The sequence below is a fragment of the Coregonus clupeaformis genome, unplaced genomic scaffold, assembly GCF_020615455.1.
Source record: "Coregonus clupeaformis isolate EN_2021a unplaced genomic scaffold, ASM2061545v1 scaf1234, whole genome shotgun sequence".
Classification (NCBI taxonomy): Eukaryota; Metazoa; Chordata; class Actinopteri; order Salmoniformes; family Salmonidae; genus Coregonus; species Coregonus clupeaformis.
Window position 1 is genome coordinate 1 of NW_025534688.1, and position 26979 is coordinate 26979.

At 44.6% G+C, this 26979-nt stretch overlaps 1 pseudogene; it reads right to left on the reverse strand.

Annotated features, from left to right (window-relative positions):
* Positions 1-469: 469 nt before the first annotated feature.
* LOC123486480 lies at positions 470-26979 on the reverse strand (annotated as a pseudogene).

Sequence of the window (26979 nt, forward strand, 5' to 3'; positions counted from 1 at the left end):
AAGAGAGAGAGAGAAAGAGAGAGAGAGAGAGAGAGAGAGAGAGAGAGAGAGAGAGAGAGAGAGAGAGAGAGAGAGAGAGAGAGATGAGGAGAGGCGGAGTCAGTTAAGCGACAAAGGAAAAAAGTGAATAGAAACTACAAGAGCGTGTACTATGGTGCTTTGGAGAGCCAGATATACATCAAGGTGTTGATGCTGATATTTCTCTGTCAGAACTGAGTGGTCCCAGTCAGAAGACTATGATTATTGTATGGTTGAATCAGGTGTGCTTTGACTGAAGTGAATGACTACAACACAGGACATTCCATTAAGACTGGACACCCCCTGACTTAGATAGGTTCAGTGTTCCAGTGTCTCAGTACATTTATATCTGAAATACATGAGGCCAGAGACATCAGATTGTCAGTGCGAATGCCTGAAGCATATCTCTCATATGCCTTGGTTTTAGACAAGAAGGCCAGTGTTGTCACCGTTAGGTCAAAGGGTCGGAGCGCTGGGTGTGTGCGCTGGCGTTGGAAGCGGGCTCTGGGCTGGGTGGACGGAGCTTCCAAGACAACCCATGTCTCAGGATGGTCACCTTGCAGGAGGCATCTCCTACGAACGCCTGGGCTTCATCAGCTGTCATGCCCTTTTTGACATGACCCTGGGGAGGAGAGAGAGGTGGCTGGCTGTTAGCCTCTGGACAGCAGGGACATGCAATCATTTGTAATACCAGATATGATTACATCAATATTGATATAGATTATATCAATATCAATGCACTATAATTGTCTTTTCTCTTGCGGGGGACATCGTCACAAAGCAGAATAACATTTAAGCCACAATGGTTCACAGAAAGCGATAAGCGAGTATTTGCAAAAATAACCAGCTAACAACTAAACAGTCACCATGACAAACAATCCCATAAGAGTAGCGTTACTGGCTGACCCACTACGTGGCGATGATGATGGAGGTTTCATTTGATGATGTTCTTGGTCAGTTCTAAGTGCCAGAACAGCGAATTGGGGTGGTAGTCAAGGTCTTCAGTTCCTCTACTTCGTTGTCTAGCTGGAGCAAGGTCTTAAAGGACTGGAGTCTCATAGGACCTGTTGCGCTGGACTGTCAAACAGCAACACTGTCGCCGTTCTTATGTAGGGCATACTGGATGAACTGGAAGTGGGATGGAGGGCAGGAAGGAGGGAGGAGGGAGGGAGGTGGTGGAGTGGAAAGAGAGAGAAAAAAAAACAAGGACACAGAAAGAGAGATTCAAAAAGATAGTTTGAAATCCAAGTCAATTTCATTCCTGGCAGGACACTGTTTGTGTTTAATCTCACAGAGAAGTCTGTAGTCACAGACAAAGAACATTAAGGTCTCTGAGTCACTGTTGACATGCTAGCCACCTGCCATGGATAATACCACAGCAAAAGTACTGTACACTAGAGGGATTAGAATACACTACTGGCAGAGAGCAGAGAACTTGTTGAGATGGTATACTAACCTCAATGGGAATGGACTCTAGAATGGATACCATGTAGTGTATTGTATAATAAGAGTGGACTCTAGAATGGATACCATGTAGTGTATTGTATAATAGGAGTGGACTATAAAATGGATACCATATAGTGTGCTGCCTGTAAGTGGACTCTAGAATGGATACCATGTGGTGTGTTGTATAATAGGAGTGGACTCTAGAATGGATAACATGTAGTGTATTGTATAATAGGAGTGGACTATAAAATGGATACCATATAGTGTACTGTATAATAAAGTGGACTCTAGAATGGATACCATATATGATGTATTGTATAATAAAGTGGACTCTGGGAGGAATGGATACCATGTGATGTATTGTATAATATGAGTGGACTATAGAATGGATACCAGTGTATTGTATAATAGGAGTGGAATATGGAATGGATACTGTAGTGTATTATATAATAGGGTGGACTATAGAATGGATACCATGTAGTGTATTGTATAATAGGAGTGGACTCTAGAATGGATACCATGTAATTGTATTGTATAATAGGAGTGGACTCTAGAATGGATACCATGTAGTGTATTGTATAATAGGAGTGGACTCTAGAATGGTTACCATGTAGTGTATTGTATAATAGGAGTATGGACTATAGAATGGATACCATGTAGTGTATTGTATAATAGGAGTGGACTCTAGAATGGATACCGTAACAGTATATTGTATAATAGGAGTGGACTATAGAATGGATACCATGTAGTGTATTGTATAATAGGAGTGGACTCTAGAATGGATACCGTAGTGTACTGTATAATAGAAGTAGTGTGTACTAACCTCAATGGAGGGGCCTCTGAAAGAAGTCGTCAGCCCAGAAGGCAGCACCTTCATGGTAGCTCTCTGGATGAGGTCAAAACCACTGCCCCCACACACGATCATATCACTAGCACCAGATAATATATTCTTCAACACACAATCCCTACCACAACACTTTGTTGGCTGAGCTTCCCCACTATTGCCATCAAACCTCTGCCGCTTAGCAGGGCCTGCTTATCGCTGATGTTCAAATGTCCTAACTTTTCCCATGTCACCCGCTCCTCCACCTCCACTGACTTCCGTCCCAGCTCCACATCCCTACAAGACAGAAACACACAGACAGCAAGAGAACTGACCTTCCCTACCTTCAGGCTATGCTCCAAACCCTACACCCCAAACCTTAGAGTACTCCATTCTGCCACCTCTGGTCTCTTGTCCCTTCCACCCCCAACGGGAGAGCGGCTCCTGCCCAGTCCAAGCTCTTCTGTCCTGGCACCCCAATGGTGGAACCCAGGCCACCTGAGGCTGACAACGTCTACCAATATTCAAGCATGTGAACTAACACTTTCGCACTTGACTCCTTATTACTGGCTTTTTTTGCAGATATAGAGACTTTGAGGGGAAAATGTACTTACTCGACTGTGATATGTGGTTGTACCACCGCTATCTTAAGATGGCTGCACTAACTATGTGGCTCTGGATAAGAGCATCTGCTAAATGACTAAAATGTAATGCTCTGCCTCCACTGAAACACCCAGACGACACTATACTCAGGGTCATATTTAGTAAGCACAAAACAGGAAAACTTTTGAAATAATGTTTTGAAAGAGGAGACACTACCTGAATTTTTCCAATAAGAAACATTAATTTCATTATTACTTCAGAGCTGTTTTGCATTCAACCCAAGCCCAGTTTAAAAATAGGTGCTTTGATTTCAGCCCTCTCTGGAACATTGTGGCTGGACTTGCCATCACCATTGAAGCTGGTCTTGGGTTGTAGTCAGTGAGGTTGGCGTTCTCAGAGCACTGGAAGGGGACTGAGGGACGTCCTTGAGGTGTCTCCCCCTCACTAAGACTATCAGGGGCTCGATGGAACCTTCTGGCCCTTGTATACACCATGTCTCCGGGTGATGGCGGCAACTAAGGGGAGAAACAGGGACAGACGCATTATGGGGAAGGTCAAACAGGGAATTACCGTAGTGTTGAGGAGAGAAGTGCGTTCCAAAGGGAACAACAAGTCAAACTCAATATACGTATAGCTAATATATTTCAGAGGTTGGCCTTGAGAGAACAACCAGGTCCCAACACTTGGCTTAAAGCCTGTACAGACATGGCAACTGGGGGTTGGAAGACTGAAGTGTAAGCATCCCTTACACTTTACAGGTAATGAATCCCCCCACGGTGACAATAGCATCATCCTTGTTTGCCGTATTCAGGTGTTTCCCAGAGATAGTGTTTCCTCGGCCAGGGCCCTTCAGGGAACGGTCTCGGATGGGTCCTGGAAGAGAGTGAGAGATGGGCTGGGGACATCAGTGATAAGGTAACATACTTAGGTCCTGGGGGTTTTTTCTGACTGCATGACCTGACAAGGAAAAACTGCCTGTCCTGACCTTTTAACATACTGCTTTAGTGGTTATTTGTGATGCTTTCATCCAAAGTGTTTTCGGTTAACACATTGTATGTATACAGTGGGGGAAAAAAAGTATTTAGTCAGCCACCAATTGTGCAAGAGATTCCCACTTAAAAAAGATGAAGAGGGAGAGCCTGTAATTTTCATCATAGGTACAAAATCCCAACTATGACAGACAAAAATGAGAGAAAAAAATTTCTCCCAGAAAATCACACATTGTAGGATTCCCAATGAATTTATTTACAAATTGTGGTGGAAAATAAGTATTTGGTCAATAACAAAGGTTTCTCAATATCTTTGTTTATACCCTTTGTTGGCAATGACACAGGTCAAATCACGTTTTCTGTAAGTCTTCACAAGGTTTTCACACACTGTTGCTGGTATTTTGGCCCATTCCTCCATGCAGATCTCCCTCTAGAGCAGTGATGTTTCCAGGGCTGTGCTGGGCAAACACGGATTTACAACTCCTTCCAAAGATTTTCTATAGGGGTTGAGATCTGGAGACTGGCTAGAGCCACTCCAGGACAGCAATGCTTCTTTTACGAAGCCACTCGCTTGAGCCGCTTCGGTGTGTTTGGGATCATTGTCATGTGAAAGAAGCAGCCCACGTTTCATCTTCAACTGCGCTTGCTGATGGAAGGGAGGTTTCTCACTCAAAATCTCCGATACATGGCCCCATTCGACTTCTTTCCTTTACGACGGATCCAGTGCGTCCTGGTCCCTTTGCAGAAAAAAACAACCCCAAAAAAGCATGATGTTTCCACCCCCATTCACAGTAAGGTATAGGTGTTCTTTGGATGCAACACATTGCTGTCCCCTCCAAACACCCGTCAGTTGGAGTTTTTCAAAAAGTTCTATTTTGGTTTCATCTACCCATATGACATTCTCCCAATCCCTCTTCTGGATCATCCAAATGCACTCACCAGCAAACTTCAGACGAGGCCTGGACATGTGCTGGCTTAAGCAGGGGACCAGTCTGGCACTGCAGGATTTGAGTCCCCTTGGCGGCGGCTGGTGTGTTACTGATGTTAGGCTTTTTGTTACTTTTTTGAGGTCCCGGCCTCTGCAGGTCATTCACTAGGTCCCCGTGTGGTTCTGGGATTTTTGCTCACCGTTCTTGTGATCATTTTGTTTATTTGTGAGATCTTGCGTGGAGCCCCAGATCGAGGAGATTATCCAGTGGTCTTGTATGTCTTCCATTTCTATTAATTGCTCCCACAGTTGATTTCTTCAAGCCAAGCTGCTTACCCTATTGCAGATTCAGTCTTCCCAGCCCTGAGTGCAGGTCTACAATTTTGTTTCTCGAGGTGTCCTTTGACAGCTCTTTGGTCTTGGCCATAGTGGAGTTTGGAGTGTGACTGTTTTAGGTTGTGGACAGGTGTCTTTGCTCTTTTGTCAACAGTTCAAACCAGGTGTCATTAGCCATAAGTAAATTGGAGGACAGAGGAGCCTCTTAAAGAAGAAGTTACAGGTCTGTGAGAGCCAGAAATCTTGCTTGTTTGGTGGGTGACCAAATACGACATCCACAATAATTTGCAGCTAAATTCATAAAAAATCCTTCCAATGTGATTTTTCAGTTTTCTAAATTATCTGTCATAGTTGATGTGTACACCTATGATGAAAATTACAAGCCTATCTTTTTAAGTGGGAGAACATGCACAATTAGTGGCTGACTCATCACTTTTCCCCACTGTACATATACTGCACAATATACTGAATTGTCCCTTGACAAGCTCTGGTGTGCACAAACACCCATGCTCTAACAACCCACTGAGCCCATTGGGACCACCATTACACTCATGTCGCGCCCATTACGCCTCACTGCTTTATCATCACAACAGCAGCCGGCCAGATACTGAACACTTGGTACTTTATCATCACAACGCTAGCTACCCAGTGACCACAGTGCTCCTCATCACAACACACTACAAACTTAGTACTTTATGTCAAAACACTCTACTTTACGAACACTTAGTACTTTTTATCACCACAACACATACACAAACAGTTAGTACTGTTATCACTTTCTTACTAACTAACATGATACGTATCACCACATACATGCTACTGAACACGTAGTACTTTATCTCTTAACACAGCTACCCGACCACTTGTACTTTATCATCACAACACTCTACTGATTTTTTTCCAGTACTTTATCATCCCACAGCTACTAAACACCACTGATACTTTATCCACCATACAACACAGCTACTGAGCACTTGGTACTTGATCATCACAACACTGCTACACTGAACACTTAGTACTGTATCACCACAACTTATGCTGCTGAACACTTAGTATATCCACCACTAACAGCTCTACTGAACACTTGTACTGTATCATCACAACACAGCTACTGGACACTTAGTACTGTATCACCACACTAACATGCCACAGACACACTGAGTACTTTATCATCAAAATGCAGCACTGAACACTTAGTACTTTATCGTCAAACACACAGCTACTGAACATAGTGCTTTATCATCACAACACAGCTACTGAACACCACTTAGTAGCTTATCACCTAACCCAGCATCCTTATTGCTCTATCATCCCAACACACAGCTACTGAACAACATTGAGTACTTTACCATCACAACACAGCTACTGAACACTTGGTACTTTATCACCCACAACACAGCTACTGAACTACCATAGTGCTTTATCATCACCAACACAACTACTGAACACCACTTATTGCTATCATCCCAACACAGCTACTGAACACCATGTAGTACTATCCCATCCCAACACAGCTACCAGAACACCATTGATACTTTATCACATTACAACACTGTACTGAATTACCACTTGAAGTACTTTATCATCACAACACTGCTACTGAACGCAGTGGTCTCTGTAGCTCAGCTGATGAAAACCTGGCGCTTATGCGCCAAAGGTAGTGGGTTTGATCCCGGAACCACCCATACACAAAAATGTATGCATGCGCGTGTAAGTCGCTTTGGATAAAAAGCGTCTGCTAAATGGCAAATATTATTTATTATTATTACTTTATCATCCTGACAACACAGCTAATAAACACTTTGAGTACTTTATCATACCAACACAGCTATTGAACACTTAGTACTTTATCCTTCATAACACAGCATCAATAATTACTTTACCATCACAACACAGCTACTGAACAACACTTAAGTACTTTACCCCACAACACGGCTACTGAACACCGCTGTACTTTATCACCTTGCTTATCCTAAACACCCTTAGTACTTTATCATCCCAACACAGCTACTGAACACCATAAGTACTTTATCATCACAACACAATCACTGATACACCAAAAATACTTTATCACCCCGCAGCTACTGAACACTTGGTACTTTATCACCAAACAGCTACTGAACGCCAGTACTTTATCATCTACAACACAGCTACTGAAGTTACCGCTTAGTACTTTATCATCTCCTCCCGGCTACTGAACAACAGTACTGTTTGATGAGAAAGAAAATACTGGGAGCGACAGCCAGCCAGAGACAGCAGAGTGAGAGTGCGAGACGAGTGAGTGAACAGAGAAAAGCAAGAGAAAAAGCAGAGAACAGAGAGGCGGCGGTATGCGGCTATCGAAGGACAATATTAACAAAAAATGTTATGTACCCTAGAAAATCTGAAGCTGAGTCAAATCTATATTAAATCAAACTAGCTTTTCAAGCTATTACATTCTCCTTGGGGTCATTGTTTTGTGGCTGTAAACAAAGAAAATATCGAACCCCAAAATAAATAGGTACAAAAGAATATTTAACCTAAAGGAAAATGGACTCCCGGAATATGAATTTTTATTAAGTCCATACATACTATTTTCCCCATTAAATTCATATGTATCCTTTCAACAGATGCTATTCCCTGAATTTAAAGAGCATCTTCTAGAGAACTAAATACATTCATGAATGTGGAGATGCAAAAAACAGCAGAGTAAGACTAACATATTGGCCGTGATGGTACTGAGCAGGGAAGCTCCTAGCTCAGCCTTCAAGAGCAATGTACAATAGCAAACATTCAAATCACTCCTGCACAGTGCATAGGGCCTACTCTTGCAACAGTTGAATTAATGTTAGGTTTAGGGTTAAGAATGCCACACTGCAGCTGCCTATGAAACCTACCTAGGTGAAGGGACCTCTGAGCGTCCTCTCCCCCTGCCCCCTCCCACCTCTACCTCCACTTCCCCCTGGTTGATGGGAACCATTCGGAGGTCCACTTTGGAGTGCCCTGGATGCCGGCGATTTTACGCAATACTGAAAAAACAAAGAGCAGCTGGGGTAAGACAAAAAAGGTCCCGTTTCTCCACCACACACACAAGCAGACACCGAGCATTGAAATAGTTGTGTTCCAATTTCAATCTATTGGCCTCTTCTTCATTGGCTGGACAGAAAGAAGTACATTACAGGCAGAGGCCTTCTCAAACCTAGAATGAGTCCCAGTAAGCTAAATAATGTTTGAAAAAGGCGATCTAAAATAAGTATTTTCAAAACGACATTTGAGGTTGGGTTTAAATTGGGTTCTGAATGAAAGGGTGAAAATATGTACTTTCTGGACGTTTAAAATACATATTTTCCCAGACATTGAAAATATGTATTTTCAGATTGACGTGAAATCAGGTTCATTTTGGTTCTGAATTAAAGTTGAAAATCATCAGTTATAGCACATCTATGTTGCAGGGCCATCAAGGCTGGTAAGGCTGGACAAAATCTGAACAAAACATCGGATGTATCCTATGATTGTTTTAGATTTGGTCAGGCAGAACAAAGTGATGTCCGTGGTGTGAAATCAAGCGTCGGACTGCACAAAAAAAACGTCCTTACCGTATGCATGCGTCCGCTTGCAGAATGCCTACAGTGTTGCCGAAATTTTATTTTTATGAATGCCCATCTGACAGTGGGGAGAACAAGTATTTGATAAACTGCCTATTTTGCAAAGGTTTTCCTGCTTACTAAGCATGTAGAAGTCCGTAATTTTTATGTAGGTACATCTTCCAACTGTGGGAGACCGAATCTAAAACAAAAATCAGAAAATCACATTTGTATGATTTTTAAGTAATTAATGTACATTTTATTACATGACATAAATATTTGATACATCAAAAAGCAGAACTTAATATTTGGTACAGAAACCTTTGTTTGCAATTACACAGAGATCCTACTCTGTTTCCTGGTCTGTGGGACCAGGTTTGCACACACACTGCAGCAGATTTTGGCCCGTCCTCCGCCACAGACCTTCTCCAGATCCCTTCAGGTTGCGGAGCTGTCGCTGGGCTTATCTCACCCCCGGACTTTCCCAGCTCCCTCCAAGGTTTTTCTATTGGGTTCAGGTCACACGGAGACTGGCTAGGCCACTCCAGGACCTTGAGATGGTATCTTCACGGAGCCACTCCCTTGGTGCCCTGGCTGTGTGTTTAGTTCGTTGTCATGGGGGAAGACCACCACGACCTAATGCTCTTACTGAGGATGGAAGGAGGTTGTTGGCCAAAATCTCGCGATACATGGCCCCATCCATCCTCCCCCTCAATACGGATTGCAGTCTGTCCTGTCCCCCTTTTGCAGAAAAGCATCCCCAAAGAATTGATGTTTCCCTCCTCCATGCTTCACGAGTTGCAGGATGAGCGTTCTTAGAAGTTGTACTCAATCACTTTTCTTCCTCCCAAACACGGCGGGTGGAGTTTGGAGCAAAGCTCTATTTTTGTCTCATCAGACCCACATGACCTTCTCCATTCCTCCTCTGAGCATCATCCAGTTGGTCATTGGCAAACTTCAGGCGGGCCTGGACTGGCGCATGGCTTGAGCAGGGGACCTTCTGCGCTGCTCCAATTTTTTTAATCCATCCGGCGTAGTGTGTGTTGCTAATGGTTTTCCTTGGGACGTGGTCCCAGGGCTCTTCAGGTCATTGACCAGGTCCTGCGTGTAGTTCTGGGCTGATCCCTCACCTTCCTCTATGATCATTGATACCCCACGAGGTGAGATCTTGCATGGAGCCCCAGACCAAGGTGATTGGCCGTCATGTTAAACTTCTTCCATTTTCTGATAATTGCGCCAACTTAGTTGTTGCCTTCTCCCACCCCAAGCTGCTTGCCTACCTTAACCCATCCCAGCCTTGTGCAGGTCTAGAATTTTAGCCCTGATGTCCTTACACCAGCTCTCTGGTCTTGGCCATGCATTTGTGGAGAGGTTGGAGTCTGTTTGATTGATGTGTGGACAGGTGAATTTTATACAGGTAAAGTTCAAACAGGTACAGTTAATACAGGTAACTAGTGGAGAACAAGGGCTTCTTAAAGAAAAAACTAACACGTCTGTGAGAGACGAATTCTTACCTGGTTGGTAGGTGACCAAATACTTATGTCATGCAATAAAATGTCAAATTAATTACTTAAAAATCATACAATGTGATTTTTCTGGATTTTTGTTTTAGATTCCGTCTCTCACAGTTGAAATGTACCTATGATAAAAGTACAGACCTCTAGTGCTTTGCAAGTAGGAAAACCTGCGAAAATCGAAGCAGTGTATCAAATAACTTATTCTCCCCACTGTGTGTGGTAACTACCGTTTGTAAAACACCAAAACGACATCACAAACAGGACCAAAAAGAACATCTAAAAAGATGTGGCATTTTCGTGTTACTGGGGTGTAGCCCATCATGTCAATGCCACAATGGAATGTTATGAATGCCCATCCCATGGTAGCCCACCCGTGTGTAAAACAGGCCGTTACATTGTCTTTTTTGGTTCTGATTACTGTGACTAATCAATTTGGCTATTTAAGCCCTGAATATCAGCTACTCAACTTTATCAGGAGTTATCAGGATCCTATTTGCAAGGTGTTTACACAGCGGGAAATGAGAAGTATTTATTTTACACTATGATCAAATTGACAGATACAAACTTGAAACCACTGATCATGACAATGAGATGAAAAACTCCTGGACAACAGTTGTGATTGTCCACTCCATATTGTCCATTTGACTTTGACCTGTCCTGTTTTTAGGATATGTTGTTTGTTACCATGACAGCTCATTTTGTATTTGATTGGTTTCCATTTAGGTTCGGCTATTTGATCACTATTTGATCAGAGAAACCTGCATGATGTAAAAGTGTCCGTTTCATTACATTGTGCGCATACATTTTATCTCCAGCCTGTAGGCTACAGAAAAGGCCACATACTCTTTCTACCATATCCTATATCAGCTACATTATTTATGTTAGATTCATTTTTGACTGAACGTTAGTGGAGCGCTGCAGCAATGTCTCGTCTCTCAACAGCGCCCTGGAGAGGCGTGCTGGGAAAGGGCCAAGCAAAAATATTTTGTGACCCTGCCTTTGACAACGTGGACACTGTGTTTATTACAAAGGTGGCATCAGCGCTCACCTAAAAAGCCCATATACCACTGGTTGGAGAGAAATTGTCACTGATTTTGGGAAGAATTATGTTGAGGTTTTGTGTGTTGTTGTTGGTGTGTCTTGGTCAGTTTAGCTCAGAAAATGCTGCCCTTGTCAATCTGCCCGCCATAGGTGGACGCTTAATCCTGCCTAATGAGCAGGCCGGCCGTGATTACATGGATGTGACCCTGCCCCCCAACAATCACTGTACTATACCTATGTGGATACAGAGTATCTGTCCCCCTGGTGAACACAGTCCACTCCAGCCACCGTCACCTTAATGTCCTCCTTCTTTATGCCCAGGTTAGATTCCTAATGGTCACCGCTATCCCACCGTTCAGAGGCCCGAAACGGGGGATGATCTGGGGATTAGACGGAGGAGAGAGAGAGAGAAGGGATGATTTAGATGAGTGTGGTAGATTAGACTAGAATATAAATGGTCACTGCTATCAGTGTGTATATAGTAGCTAACAGTCATTACATTAGTAGTTCAGTGTGTATATAGTAGCTAACAGTCATTACAGTAGTAGTTCAGTGTGTATATAGTAGCTAACAGTCATTACAGTAGTAGTTCAGTGTGTATAGTAGTGAAACAGTCATTACAGTAGTAGTTCAGTGTGTGTATATAGTAGCTAACAGTCATTACAGTAGTAGTTCAGTGTGTATATAGTAGCTAACAGTCATTACAGTAGTAGTTCAGTGTGTATATAGTAGTGAACAATCATTACAGTAGTAGTTCAGTGTGTATATGGTAGTAGCTAACAAACATCACAGTAGTAGTTCAGTGTGTATATAGTAGCTAAACAGTCATTACAGTAGTAGTTCAGTTGTGTATATAGTAGCTAACAGTCACAGTAGTAGTTCAGTGTGTATATAGTAGTGAACAGTCATTACAGTAGAAGTTCAGTGTGTATATAGTAGCTAACAGTCATTACAGTAGTAGTTCAGTGTGTATATGGTACACAGTCATTACAGTAGTAGTACAGTGTGTATATAGTAGCTACAACAGTCATTACAGTAGTAGTACAAGTGTGTATATAGTAACAATCATATACAGAGTAGTTCAGTGTATTATAGCAACAGTCATTACAGTAGTAGTTCAGTGTATATAGTACATAAGAACAGTCATTACAGTAGTAGTTCAGTGTGTATATAGTAGCTAACAGTTAAGATACAGAGTAGTTCAGTGTGTATATAGTAGCTAACAGTAATTACAGTAGTAGTTCAGTGTGTATATAGTAGCGAACAGTCATTACAGTAGTAGTTCAGTGTGTATATAGTAGCTAACAAATAAGTAACAGTAGTAGTTCAGTGTGTATATAGTAGCTAACAGTCATTACAGTAGTAGTTCAGTGTGTATATAGTAGCTAACAGTCATTACAGTAGTAGTTCAGTGTGTATATAAAAGTGGTAGCGAACAGTCATCACAGTAGTAGTTCAGTGTGTACTATAGTAGTGAACAGTCATTACAGTAGTAGTTCAGTGTGTATATAGTAGCCAACAGTCATTACAGTAGTAGTTCAGTGTGTATATAGTAGCGAACTGTCATTACAGTAGTAGTTCAGAAGTGTGTATAGTAGCTAACAGTCATTACAGTAGTAGTTCAGTGTGTGTATATAGTAGCTAACAGTCATTACAGTAGTAGTTCAGTGTGTATATGTAGCTAACTGTCATTACAGTAGTAGTTCAGTGTGTATATAGTAGCTAACAGTCATTACAGTAGTAGTTCAGTGTGTATATAGTAGCTAACAGTCATTACAGTAGTAGTTCGTGTGTTATATAGTAGCGACAGTCATTACAGTAGTAGTTCAGTGTGTATATAGTAGTTAACAGTCATTACAGTAGTAGTTCAGTGTGTATATAGTAGCGAGAACAGTCATTATAGTAGTAGTTCAGTGAATGTATATAGTAGGGAGAAAGAGAGAGTGGGAGAGGAGAGGGAGAGAGGAGAGGAGAGGAGAGGAGGAGAGGAGAGGAGGAGAGGAATAGGAGTTGGGGGAGAGAAAGAGAGAGAGGGGAGGGAGCGAGGGGCAAGAAAGAGAAAGAGGGGACGAAAGAAGGGGAAAGAGAGAAAGAGATAGGGAGAGGGGGAAGCGAGAGAGGAGAGTGAGAGAGATGGGAGGAAAGAGGAAAGAGGAAAGAGAGCGGGAGGGAGAGCGAGAAAGAGAGAGCAAGTTGAGGGAGGACAGCAGTGTGAGAGAAGACAGTGACAGTTAGAGGAAAGAAGAAGACAAGAAGGAAAGAGTGCACCAGATCATAGAGAGAGACTGTTCTCACGTCAGTGATCTTGGGGTTGGGGCACGGCGCTGGTTCCTGGGACTGGCACAATTCCCTGTAGACACAGGACTTCATATTGGCACACCACACACAGTTGTATTTGGGGTCGGCGTTCTACACAGGCTGCAGTCCTCACGACCCAGAGAACAGTTATACAGCACCACTAAGAGATGGAGAGAGGAGGGGGAGGAGGAGGAGGAGGAGGTGGAGAGAGGAGAGGAGGAGGAGGTAGAATGGGAGAGAGGAGGTGAGAGAAGCAGAGGGGGGAGGAGGTTGAGGAGAGGAGGAGGTGAGAGAAGCAGAGGGGGGAGGAGGTTGAGGAGAAGTGGAGGGGGAGGTGAGAGAAGCAGAGGGGGGAGGAGGTTGGGGAGAGGAGGAGGGGGGAGGTGAGAGAAGCAGAGGGGGGAGGAGGTTGGGGGAGAGGAGGAGGGGGAGGTGAGAGAAGCAGAGGGGGGAGGAGGTTGGGGAGAGGAGGAGGGGGGAGGTGAGAGAAGCAGAGGGGGGGAGGAGGTTGGGAGAGAGGAGGGGGGGGAGGTGAGAGAAGCAGAGGGGGAGGAGGTTGAGGAGAAGTGGAGGGGAGGGTGGAGAGAAGCAGAGGGGGGAGGTGGGAGAGAAGCAGAGGGGGAAGAGGTTGAGGAGAGGAGGAGGGGGAGAGGGGAGGTGAGACAAGCAGAGGGGGGGAAGAGGTTGAGGAGAGGAGGAGGGGAGGTGAGAGAAGCAGAGGGGGGAGGAGGTTGAGGAGGGGAGAGGGGAGGTGAGAGAAGCAGAGGGGGGAGGAGGTTGAGGAGGGGGAGAGGGGAGGTGAGAGAAGCAGAGGGGGGAGGGGGTTGAGGAGGGGGAGAGGGGAGGTGAGAGAAGCAGAGGGGGGAGGGGGTTGAGGAGGGGGAGAGGGGAGGTGAGAGAAGCAGAGGGGGGAGGAGGTTGAGGAGGGGAAAGAGAACAAACATCAACTGAATACCAATAACCCACCAGTCTGTACAGGGTTCACATCCTATACAAATAAGCTTGACCTTTGTCCAAAAAATGTATAAATAATAATAATGAATGAATAATAAATATGTCTGATACTCCGGTTATCCAAAGCAGGTCCATTAAGGTGAAAGAGTTCAAATGGATTAACAGTTCCAGCGGAATAATCCTGGTTGTATTCAGACACTGACATAGTTGTTTGAAACACAGCATTGAACACGCAGTGCTGGAATCAACTCCAGTGTGTGTTAGAGGACCTGACTCACCCGTCAGAGTGCTGTCAATCTTCTTCTCTGTGTCTCTGTCTTTGATGTGGAAGGACACATTGACCTCCTGCTCCTTGTCGTAGGCAAACTAACACACAGGATATACACAACAGAGAAAACTGACATCTGAGGGCCAGAGACATGGCAAAACCCTCTCTTTCTCGCACTCACACACACACACCAGGGTTTCTGTTAGCTGGTTATCGCTGGCTTAAAAAATTAAATAAATAAAGGAAAAGCGATAAATAAAACTGGTGCCGGACAATTGTCTGGGAGAAGAACAGTGTTTTACTGCTAATTGCATTATTGAACTAATAACCGCACGTAGCCTACTGCCATGTGAGCATTGCTGTGCTTCTAACGGGGAAGCTAAACGTTCTGATCTGTTGCATCAGACTCATTTCTTAAAAATAAATAAATAAATAATAATGACGTAGCCTAGTGGTTGTATGAATTTGGGATCCATCGTCCCTCAACTGTCCCAGAGTCTGTTTGGAATAGGCTATTTCTTTCTTGCACAGAACCACAAGGACAACTTTTCTACTATGGGGATATTAGATTGACATAGGCTAGTGATTTTGCTGTTCGTTACTCGTCTTGTTGGCTGAAGAAAAGTAAATGTGGACAGTTATTCTAACATCTTTCCAAACTGCACATCGTTGCATCTTGAGTTGCATATTCTGTTAAGATGAATTACCATAATCAAAATGTGATTTCTGTCATTCTAAGCACCCTAATCAGGTTACGCATATGGGTCCGGTAAATTTCTCAAAAGGCTTAAATTCTAATGCTTCCCTGTCAAATGTCCTTCACCACATTTTCCCTAACGGAAAGCTGACATGCACGCATGCACACACAATCAACACACACAACAAGCTAGGGAATTTTCTGGGGAACTTTGGGTTTTTCTCTCCCCAAAATAGACTCCCCATCACGACTCCAAGACCATCATTAAGTTTGCGGTTAACGACTTACAACAGTGGTAGGCCTTGATCACCGATAACGATGAGAGACAGCCTATAGGGAGGAGGTCAGAGATCTGGCTCGTGTGGTGCGGCAGGGACAACAGCAACCTCTCCTCAACGTGACCAAGACAAAGGAGATGATTGTGGACTACAGGAAAAAAAGAGGGACTGAGCACGCCCCCATCTCTCATCGACAGGGCTGTAGTGGAACAGGTTGAGAGCTTCTAAGTTCCTTGGGTGTCCACATCACCAACGAACTATCATGGTCCCAAACACACCAAGACAGTCGTGAAGAGGGCAATGGCGACAAAGCCTATTCCCACACCTCAGACTGTAAAAAGATTTGGCATGGGTCCTCAGATCCTCAAAAATTCTACAGCTGCACCGATCCAGAGAGCATCCTGATTGGTTGCATCACCGCCTGGTAAGGGCAACTGCTTGGCCTTCTGACCGCAAGGCACTACAGAGGGATTAGTGCGTACGGCCCAGTACATCACTGGGGCAAAACCACTGCCATCCCAGGACCTCTATACCAGGCGGTGTCAGAGGAAGGTCCTCAAAATTGTCTAAAGACTCCAGCCACCCTAGTCATAGACTGTTCTCTCTCTGCTACCGCACGGCAGGTGGTACCGGAGTGCCAAGTCTAGGTCCAAAAGACCTCAACAGCTTCTACCCCAAAAAGCCAGAAGACTCCCTGAACAGCTAATCATGGCTACCCGGACTATTTGCACTGCCCCCCCACCCCATCCTTTACGCTGCTGCTACTCTGTTAAGAATTTGGCCCATGCATAGTCACTTTAACTCTACCCACATGTACATACACTAAACTACCTCAACTAGCCGGTGCCCCCCGTAGATATTGACTGCTCCCTCTGTATATAGCCTCCCTACTGTCACTTTATTTTACTTCTGCTCTTTTTTCTCAACACTTTTTGTTGTTGTTGTTTTTATTCTTACTTTTGTTTAAAATAAATGCACTGTTGGTTAGGAGGCGTAAGTAAAGCATTTCACTGTAATGTCTGACCCTGTTGTATTCCCGCGCATGTGACCAATAAAATTTGGATTTGATTTGATTTGTGTTTTTTATTAAACCCAATGACTTCCCCACAGTGGGTAGCAGTGCTGTGGTTCGCAGCTCAATATACTTTAACTCCCCTATTGGCAGCCTCAAACTCAGTATGAAAACAGATCAGTGGAGAGAGAGAGAGAGAGAGAGAGAGAGAGAGAGAGAGAGAGAGAGAGAGAGAGAGAGAGAGAGAGAGAGAGAGAGAGAGAGAGAGAGAGAGAGAGAGAGAGAGAGAGAGAGAGAGAGGGGGGGAAAGAAAGAGTTGGAACACTGGCTGGAGGCTTGAGGTGAATATCCTGCATTTCACAACACCAGCTTTGGGACTGAGGAAAAGACAGAACTTCTACTGCTCATGTGGCGCTGCTGTGATCTAAAACCTGTGTTTTCTCAACTAGAGAGGTGGATATTACTGACCTCATAACCCTTGAAGTTGAACTTTGACCCCTCATCAAAGGTGAACTCTTCCTCTGTGTGTTTCATGAGCTCCGTGCCTATCTTAAACGTGCGATCCTAAGACAGACAGGACAAGAGAGAGACAGACACACAGGACAAGAGAGAGACAGACACACAGGACAAGAGAGAGACAGACACACAGGACAAGAGAGAGACAGACACACAGGACAAGAGAGAGACAGACACACAGGACAAGAGAGAGACAGACACACAGGACAAGAGAGAGACAGACACACAGGACAAGAGAGAGACAGACACACAGGAAAAGAGAGAGACAGACACACAGGACAAGAGAGAGACAGACACACAGGACAAGAGAGAGACAGACACACAGGACAAGAGAGAGACAGACACACAGGACAAGAGAGAGACAGACACACAGGACAAGAGAGAGACAGACACACAGGAAAAGAGAGAGAGACAATGTTATCATCAATGATTGACATTGAGTAAATAGAGGTGTGTCTGAAATGTCACCCTATTCCCTACATAGTGCACTCAAATGGCACCCTATTCCCTACATAGTGCACTCAAATGGCACCCTATTCCCTACATAGTGCACTCAAATGGCACCCTATTCCCTACATAGTGCACTGTATAGGTAATAGGGTGTCACTTGGGACGAAGCCTAAGAGCTGTGTCTATCTCACCTTGTAAATGTCCAGGTTCTTCCCTTGGAAGCTGATGGGAGATGCGGTGGCCTACAGGATGAGCTGAGGATCTGGGTTCTCAAACTGAGGACAGCTATCAGCCTGGAGGGAGAACAGAAGGTGGTTATAGCTGGTTTAATCAGACAGGCAGACAGACAGGAAGAGCTTGCTAGTTGCCACCTATAAGGCAGAAAGTCTGTAACAGATACAAGATGGCTCAGAGCACAACAGCTCTTTATCAATTAATCTTCCCTCAATCCTCTCTTATCAAAGTATTGGACCTTCTTCTTGAGAAGGAGGCGGGGAGGAGGACGCGAGGAACTGTGGAAAGACTAAAGGAGAGATTGAGCCAAGATTTCAAGATCACTGAGACAGGCGCTTCCTCCTACTTGTTGGGCTTTGATGACGAGCTCTCTACAGCGTCATCGCTGTCACTGCAGGTGTGGTCTAGCCATTCCACTGGCACTGCCACTCACTGGTCACACACGCTATACACCTGGGGACAATCAGCCAATAGGAGGAAGAGTTAGGGAGTCAGAGTTTATATAGCCAATGAGCACAGAGATCCACAAAAGTGTTCAGTGTAAAATGACTGAACAGAGCACTGAGAATACCTGTCAGATTAACGGTTTGTTTCCATAAAGCAGTGGTCACCTACTGGTCGATCACCAAACATTTCTGAAAAGCCAACGACAAAGCCTTGCACTCCACTTATTTTATTAGTCTTGCACTTGATTCAGACGTGCTGGGCGCCCGGGTAGGCAAAGTGTTCCCATTTTGAACCATTTCATTTTGTCTTAAGGGACAAACTCCACCATCCTATGGCGGACCAGGAGAGCTTAAATCAAGTGTGCCTACTGTGCGGGTCAATCGGATAGCTGAATTTGTGAATGGAGGCAGAAATAATGTGGTGCGACTCGGGTTTCGCCATCAGGTGGAAGATGGTGTCCCTCTCTCTGGTCAGTCTTACCGGAGAAAAGGAGAGAGCAGGGACCATGAGAGTAGGGACCCTCTGCTGCGCTCTCCCTCCGCTGAGACTGACCATCATATGTAGGTACCATCAACTCAGTAAAATTAAATAATATAATTTAAATAGTATAATTTCAATTTATGCTCAGCTGTGCCTCGCAAACGATACAACTGATCTATTTTGTTATCAAAGCTCCAGTTTTGAAACATAATATGGTCTGAGAATAACAATATTGACAGGCCATGTTTTTAAAAAATCTGAGTGGTAGATCTCAGCTTGCTTTTTGACTCCAAAAGTGATCTTGCCTCAGAAAAGGTTGATGACCATAAAGGGTTCAACTGGCGCCACTTACGGTGTGTTCTCTGACTTCCTGACGGTGGCTGCACAGTTGTAGAACTTGTATTCACTGGACGTCACCTCGATGCTATCGTTGACCAGGATCCTCACTGGCACCGTCACAAAGTCTGAACAGAATATCACAGAATATCACAGTTCGCACAAAACAGTCCATTACCCTGAGAGGGAAAATGTTAGCCTGGTCACCTGACTGATTCTGTATTGAATAAAAACACTACATTGTTGCCTTGTTTTGGCAAGATAAAGACAAGTTGGTTAAAAAAGAAACAGACTGATATCCAGGCTTAAAAACAGTATTACAGTACCCATCTACTACCCCAGGGACCTAAGGACTGGGGTTAGGACTAGTATTCAGCTGGGATAGTATTCAGGAGGATTAGTATTCAGGAGGACTAGTATTCAGGAGGACTAGTATTCAGGAGGACTCACCCTGCTTGTCAGGTGTAGGGGGGATGTCCACAGGGTCAGGGAGAGTACAGGTGACCTTCTGATCAATCACCACAGCTCCACTACTGAACAAACCAAACCTGCACTCTATAACGTCAGAACGGCTGATCCTGGGGAGGGTGGGGATGTCGATTTCAACCTGGACAGGAGATAAACAGAGAGGTTTTTGAGAGTGGAAGAGAGGGAGGGAGGGAGAGAGAGAGAGAGAGAGTGACAGAGAAACAAGATAAACTCCCTCTTGAATACAATGAGGTCCATTGAGGAAATCATCTCAATGCCATTATTTTTGATTCACAGGAGTGGTTATGTGACAAAAACTCAAGTTGCTGGAGAGAACAGATGAAATGGGGTGAAACAAAGGGAAGTGACTGATATTCAGGTGTGCAGTTTAAATGTACACAGTTCATTAATCCAGAACTGCCCAAGAAAGCTAATTTTAGAGTGTGTGTGTGTGTGTGTGTGTGTGTGTGTGTGTGTGTGTGTGTGTGTGTGTGAAATGCACTGGAAGGGAGCAGAGCTTAGTGGAATTGACTAGAGTTAAACTCAGAACGAATGAATTCAGAATGAAGCAAACCCAGCACAACAGATGAGGGTACTTTCACACTGGAGAGGACAGCTGCCAATGACAGGGGAAACTCAAACCACTCAGACTCAGTACCTGCTGGGTCTTCATACAGCTGAGGTTGGGTGGGCAAGGCCTGGATCTGAACACACTGCTGGTTGGGCTCCACAGCCACCTGTTGTCATCAACCCCGGGACAGTCTCCCTTCCTGGTACACCTGGAGGAGAACAGACCAGTCACACCCTGGACCAGCTAACCCTGGACTACAGCTAACCCTGGACTACAGCTAACCCTGGACTACAGCTAACCCTGGACTACAGCTACCCCTAGACTACAGCTCTAACCCTAACCCGACTACAGCTATCTTACCTGGACTACAGCTAACCCTAACCCTGGACTACAGCTAACCCTGGACTACAGCTAACCTACTAGACTACAGCTAACCCTAATCCTAGACTACAGCTAACCTAGACTACAGCTAACCCTAACCTGAACTACACTAACACTAGACTACAGCTAACCCTAACACTAGACTACAGCTAACCCTAACACTAGACTACAGCTAACCCTAACACTAGACTACAGCTAACCCTAACACTAGACTACAGCTAACCCTAACACTAGACTACAGCTAACCCTAGACTACAGCTAACCCTAGACTACAGCTAACCCTAGACTACAGCTAACCCTAGACTACAGCTAACCCTAGACTACAGCTAACCCTACGCTAACCCTAGGACTACAGCTAACCCTACTACACTCCTGACTACAGCTAACCCTTACGGACTACAAAAGCAACCCTAACCCTGGACTACAGCTAACCCTACCCTGGACTACACTAATCCTAACCTAGACTACAGGCTAACCCTTACCCTGGACTACACCTAACCCTGGACTACAGCTAACCCTAACCCTGGACTACAGCTAACCCTAGACTACAGCTAACCCTGAACTACAGCTAACCCTTACCTGGACTACAGCTAACCCTAACCCTGGACTACAGCTAACCCTAGACTACAGCTGCTAACCTAACCTAGACTACAGCTAACCCTTACCTGGACTACACTAACCCCTGGACTACAGCTAACCCTAACCTGGACTACAGCTAACCCGTTGACTACAGTAACCCTGAACTACAGCTAACCTTACCCTGGACTACAGCTAACCCTAACCCTAGACTACAGCTAACCTAGACTACAGCTAACCCTATAACCCTGGACTACAGCTAACCCTACTACCCTTACCGACTACAGCTAACCCTAACCTGGACTACAGCTAACCCTAACCCTGGACTAACAGCTAACCCTAACCCTAGACTACAGCTAACCCTAACCCTAGACTACAGCTAACCCTAACCTAGACTACAGCTAACCCTAACCCTAGACTACAGCTAACCCTAACCTAGACTACAGCTAACCCTAACCCTAGACTACAGCTAACCCTAACCCTGGACTACAGCTAACCAGGGAGTCTGCTACCTGTATCCATGCCCGGTTCATAAATGATAGGAGCTAAAGAGAGAAAATAGTCCTGGACCATCTATAATAGGAGAAGGCAGTACTAAGCTCATAAGACATTTATAAGTTATATTTTATTATTCATTGAAAGATCAATGAACAGCAGGGAAATATTGCAGCTATAACCCAATGTTCCTTCAAATTTTGGGCACTGAGCAAATAGCTGTTCTATCATTCAGCCTACAGTAGCAGCCAATGTGGGGTGTTCAATGTAAGCCTACATTCCATGAGACTTTTGAAAACATGAGGGGAACCTGTTTATCCACTTTTCCTTCAGACAAGGAGGTGACTGAAAACGTTGTTGTGTTGTTTGATGCAAGAAACCACTTTACAAAATATAATGCATTATTATTCCAATACCATTATTACAGAGAATCAGACAAATTATGCTTTACCCTCTGCCTATTGTCAACTTAACTTATTCAAGCCTGTCACAAAATACAACACTGCCCCTTTAAGATAAAAATATCTTTACCTGACTTGCTTTTCAAAGATGTCTAGAAATGTATACGTTTTGTACTCTTGTAGGAAGCAATCACTCCCATATTGTTGACTACAAATGATCTATAACTGGGCTAATAACTCACTAACTAGCAAAGGATATGAACAAAATGTGCACACGTGGCTACATGCAGCTCTGATTGGTTATGGCGCACTGGTCTGTGTAGAGTAGGGGCTGAGTAGTGCCTGTCAACGCAATAGAATCCTACTCCGATGTGTTCTGCCTACAACAAAATCTCTTGCATAGTTCATTTTGTTTCTGTATGTTGCATTGAAAGCATTGATTCAATCACAATTCCCACAGTAAAGTGAAAAACTGATAGTGGTTAACTAAGGGGAAAACTCTAGAAAATTGAATGAAATTCAATCTCGTGCTTCTCTGCGCGGGCTGATATTTCTTCTGCGCGGCAGCTTAGAGGGAACATTGGCTATAACATAACTGGTACTGTACTCACTTGCCCTTCAGCACACACCACCCACAGTAGGGGTCTTTCTGTGACACGCAGGACTGGCAGTCTGACTTCAGGTGGCACGCCTGCACTGGCACCTTGGTGATCTATGAGAAAAACAATCATGGGTGATTCAAACATTGATATCGCACTAACCAAAATGCATGGAGTGCCTCACACCGATAAAAATCGACGCTATCGAATAAAGTTCTAGATATGTTCACGGCTCACCTTCTTCTCTGTGGTGATGTAGAGGTGTGTGAGGCTGGTGTCAAACAGCAGGTTCTTGTTGACCTTGTCACCGGTGTTCTCCCGGGCGCGGCCGTACACCTCTGGACTGGCCGACAGGTGCAGCTTCAGCACCTACGTTTCATTAGCAGAAAGAAGACAGAAAAGGTGGCCAGGTCGACGCAGAAGACATTAGTCAACTACTAAGGACAACCATATAAGTCAGAGCAGCCTATTGAATAACATTTCAGCAGGACGCGTTTCTGTTAAGCAGACGCTCTTATAGGGTAAGACCAACCACATATCACAGTCATTGCTTTCCTCAAGTAAAACTTTCTTCAAAAAAAGCAGCTATTAGCTAAATCAGTTAGAGTGCTAGTAAGAAAGACAAGTGCGAGTGTTAGTGTAAGAATGACCGTATTGCAATAGTAAGGTGTTAACTAGTAGTGACGGGTCGTCCGCCAACCAACGGCTCTTTTTGGTGAACGTCGAGAACTGAACTCAGAAAGAGCTGTTCATTTGGCTCCCCTGCTACTGCTGCAGTTTGAGCTCCAGACCACCATCATCTGGAGTTCAGTTAGAAAAACATTCTCTGAAGATTGCACCTCCTCAACCATCATCTGGAGTTCAGTTAGAAAAACATTCTCTGAAGATTGCACCTCCTCAACCATCATCTGGAGTTCAGTTAGAAAAACATTCTCTGAAGAAAACCTCATTGTGGTCCACACAAAAATTACATACATTTCAAGGGATTTAATTTGGCCAGGTAAACAATTTAATTGAACTCGCGTCACAATCTGACATAATGGTAGGCAACCCTTCAGCCTTTACATGAGACCTTTTTATATTTGTCATGGTTTTTCATCCATTTGTAAGGACTACTGAACAAAAGATCCACTGGGAGCCAAAAGATCCGGCTCACCGAAAAGACTGGGAATGCCCATCACTATTAGCTAGTACCTCTCCTAAAGCAGTCCCCAGGAAGGCAACGGTGTGCTCCGTTTCAGCGACGGCCTACAGCGGTCATCAGGCCCTTCTTGGTGAAGATGGGTTTGGCTGCCAGGGCGAACTCTGCCCTACTGGCAAGTGGGGAGGGCAGGAACTCAGCACCACACTTTTGGGAGATCACCAAGTCATTCTGTAGAGGGGAGGAATCAACGTCAGATACATTATTTCATTAGTAGGTAGATGTGATAATGTAACAGTTATTAGATCATATCTACATCCTCTTGTATAGTTAATTGTAGAAGAGCAACGACCATAACTTCAATGTAAACTAGAAAACCATCAATTGCTTCAAAACTGACCTGCTAGCTAACACCAGATACAATCTCCATCCTCTTACCAGAGGACATACAGTACAACTGCCCTTGACTGGATGTGCTGGTAAGGCTACAAACCTCCTTTTCAGTTTTACACAGCTCATCTGACTTGGAGGAGTACGGTGAGTAGACGGCAGACGTCCCGTTAATGTGTCCCTTGTTGCTGTAGCAGGCTCCTATGATCTCCACCAGTCTCTTGTTGATGGCCCTCAGTGGGTACATACACACTGCCGAGCTGGAGCTGTCATCGTCCGAGCTGAACACCACAAACAGAACCTGACAGCAATACAGAAGTCACTGTTCTTAACAGACTGTTCTGATGGTTCGGACTTGCCTGGTTAAATAATGGTGAAATGGAAAACTATAAAAAGTCATTTTCCTAAAGAAAATACCTGCTTCATCTGTCCAAACACATTTTTGTGGGATTCAATCTAATTCAAACAACTCTACTTGTCCCCTTCGAACAATTCTATTAGGGTTATTCAATTGAATTGGGCTATAGAATTGAACTGGATAGCGGATTAAGTTGAAATACATGCCTTATCCAGGGCTCCGACCGGTTCGTACTGGCCAGAGGAGCTCATATTTTTGGCCAGGGCTTCTCCTGGAGGGACACGTAGGCTGCCTGGACCTTGTTGTACCTGTTCCCCGCGCTGCAGTTCAGCCGGAGCTCTGTGTACGAGTAGTAGTTGTGGTCGTTCTCACACATCCTGGAGATAAAGGTGAAGTTCTTGGTTCCTGAATCCTGGGCGCCCAGGGTTCTGGAGAACAGGAAGTAGACAAAGCCTTCATCCTGGAAGAAGAAAGACATAAAAAGAGAGAGAGAGAAAGTGAAAAAAAAGGAGCGGAAAAGAGTAGAGATTAATTCATTCTATTCCCTTTCCAGTCTCTTGGTAACGCTGTAATCACAGACCGGCCCAAGGGGCGTTTCACACTGCTGTGTGTGCAAAGGCTTTTCTCCGACTTTCTTACCTTGAAGACGTGTTTGAAGTCGTGGAGGTAACGAGTGTGAAGGGGTTGGACTGGACGGCCGAGGCCTCGATGATACTGTCGAACAACACCCAGTCACCATGGTCCTGGAGGATACGGGTGCTGATCAGCTTGGTGCTGTCATGGCTGCCGTAGCCCTTAGCCACCTGAAGAGAACAGAGAGGGGCAAATACCAGATACCATGGTGACCAGGAAGTAAATACAACTATGTTTCAGCTTGGTGCAGTCATGGCTGCCATAACCTTTACACACCTAGGACAAGACGGAGGAACAGAACATGTGAAATTCACTTATCTAGTACCTTTACCATTTAAATCCCCATATAACATCAAAACATCACAACAAGGTTGCAGGACATTCATTGGAGTGGAGTTCCATTTGAGTCCCAGTGAATAGTGATAAATATGATACCATCTATGTCCCCATAGCTGATTAGAAGAACCCTGTGGTCCTCGAACTCAGTTGGTAGAGACCATCTATAGATCTCTACGTCACAATAGCAGATTAAAAACCAGAACAACCCTGTGGTCCCTCTGTAGCTCAGTTGGTAGAGCATGGCAATTGCTACGCCAGGATAGTGGGTTCAATTCCTGGGACCACCCATACGTAGAACATTTATACACGTCGCTTTGTATAAAAGTGTCTGCTAAATGACATATTATTATTACTGTGACATATCACGGTGTGGTTAGTCCACTTACCAGGAAGACGGTGAAGTTCTTACTGTTCTTGCTGTCTTGCTGACGTAGTAAGACATGACCCCTACTACAGACACACTCTCCTCAGCACTGGCCACGCACGTCCTCTCTCTCCTTTAGTATCGTTGAAGTACAGCAGCTGCTCTACATTAGACAGGCTCCTCAGAGAACAGATTCCTCTGTACAGACTCCCACACACTATCAAGGTGTCTTTGGATGGATGGATGAGGAGCAGTTTGTTATGGTTGTCGGTCTCCACCGCTTCCTGGCAGGAGCCCGTCACGGGCGGGGTACACTGGCGGTTGTCCAATCTGGGTCCTGTTTTGGTGTGGGCCTCGGTGTTCAGGGATTGGTTCAGTTGGTAGATGGCGTTGACCGTGCCCACGTACAGCCGACCGGTGGTTGGGTCCTGGACTACGTTGTTGATGAGGGTGTCGGAGGTGAACTCGTTGTGGGCGGAGCGAGGAGGGAGGAGAGACTGCGTAGCCAAGATGGCAGCCAGGACCCACTGCCACACCATCTCTGGAGGAGAGGGAGGAGGATGGGGAGAGAAAACTATTATTATGTTACTCTTTATGTCTCTTTGTAACTTGGTAGAGAGCGAAAGAGAGAGAGAGAGGAGGGAGAAGAAGAGGGAGGAGGAGGGTATGAGAGAGAGAGAGAGACTGAAGGAGATCGAGGAGAAAGGGGGAGAGAGAGAGAGATGAGGGAGTGAGGGAGGAGGGTAGGAGAGAGAGAGAGGAGGAAAAATACAGAGAAGGAGAAAATATAATTAGTTCCTAATCTTAATCATTCTATTCTATTAGTCTCTGTCTCTTTGTATTCACAGACAGGCCTGAGGGGACGTTTCAACAGCTGATAAAAAAGACATGAAATAAACATGAAGACATTAAGATTTACAACGTTTAATAACATCTCCTTCTAAAAAATGTTGTTTTTTTTAGCACAAAGTTATTCAGTTCTACTAAAGCGTTCCTACCTTCCACTTCTTCATTATTATTCATCCTCAT